Source organism: Homalodisca vitripennis, unplaced genomic scaffold (genome assembly GCF_021130785.1).
Source record: "Homalodisca vitripennis isolate AUS2020 unplaced genomic scaffold, UT_GWSS_2.1 ScUCBcl_5231;HRSCAF=11869, whole genome shotgun sequence".
Taxonomy (NCBI): domain Eukaryota; kingdom Metazoa; phylum Arthropoda; class Insecta; order Hemiptera; family Cicadellidae; genus Homalodisca; species Homalodisca vitripennis.
In genome coordinates this window covers 37670-39355 of record NW_025781345.1, presented here as the reverse complement: position 1 = coordinate 39355, position 1686 = coordinate 37670, and positions in this window count along the sequence as shown.

Below are 1686 nucleotides of genomic sequence, written 5' to 3'. Positions count from 1 at the left end.
GAAGCCCATGAAATTGACTGACGAAGAAGAAATTTTCGTATCAAAATTCAAATCTTTGCCACATTTGTGAAGAAATATCGTATCAAGACACTGAAAAAACTTTAGGGTTTTTACCAGATAATTGGAGTTCTGCTTATGATGCATTCAAAAAATGCAGAGATCACTGTCATTTGACTGGAAAATTTCGAGGTGCAGCTCATAGAATTTGTAAATCTGAATTTGAAATTTCCTCAGAATATTCCCGTTTTCTGTCACAATATGTCTAATTACGATACGCATTTGTACATAAAAGAATTGGCTAAACAATATGGAAATGTTGATTTGATTGCAAACACCGATGAAAAATATATAAATTATTCTGTAAATTCTGGATATGGCTATGAATTCGAAGGTGATAAGCCAAGAAAATTCATCAAGTTTTCGTTTGTAGACACGTTCAGATTCATGGCCTCGTCTATAGAAAAGTTAGCTAAAAATCTAAAGAGAGAAGACTTCAAACATACAAATCATTTTATACAAGATGGACTGAATGAGATAATAGAAAGACAGCCAAATGACGACGACGAGATTTTTTAAAATTCTATCTGGAAAAGGAATATTTCCCTATGAATTTATCGACAGTATTGAAAAACTTGATTACACAGAAGAATTGAGAATTCAAGATTTCTATTCACTTTTGACAGATGAGAGCATATCTGAGAAAGATTTTCAACACTACTTAAATGTTTGGAACAAATTAAAAGAGAAAAATCTGGGAAATTATTCTGATTTGTACAACATTCAAGATGTTTTATTGCTCGCTGATATCTTTGAAAATTTTAGGAATATTTGTTTGAATTGCTATAAACTCGATCCGGCACACTATCTAACAGCTCCCAGTCTCGCATGGGACGCAATGTTAAAATTAACGAAAATTGAGCTTCAGCTAATTAACGATTATAATATGTATTTGATGATTGAAAAAGGCATTCGCGGGGGCATTTCTCAGTGTATTAAACGATATGTGAAAGCAAATAACAAATATTTGAAAGATTTCGATAAGACAAAGCCCGAAAACTATTTGTTATACGTTGATGCTAATAACCTTTATGGGTATGGCCTAATGCAAAAACTGCCGTTTAGTGATATCAAGTGGATGGATCCAAAAACTTACACAACTGAAGAATGGAAAGAAACAATTTTGGAACTCACTGGCGACGAAGATTATGGCTATATTCTCGAAGTTGATCTTGGATATCCAACGAATTTACACGAACATCACAAGGATTTACCTCTTGCTCCAGAACATTTTAAAAACAAACTTTGCACAACTCTACTGGATAAAACTGAATACGTTGTTCATTCGAGAAATTTGAAGTTCTATTTGGAACAAGGTATGATTTTGAAACATGTGAATAGAGTTATTGCATTCGATCAGAAGCCTTTTATGAAAGAGTACATTGATTTTAATACTAATATGAGGACCAAAGCTACAAGTGACTTTGAGAAGGATTTTTATAAGCTGATGAACAACTCAGTTTTTGGAAAAAGTATGGAAAATGTGAGAAACAGATGTGATATTAAGCTTGGAAATGAAGAATTTTCAATGAAACAAGCTAAGAAAACAAATTTCAAATGCTTTAACATCTTTGACGACAACTGTATAGCGAGTCACATGTACAAACAAAAGGTTAAATTTAACAAACC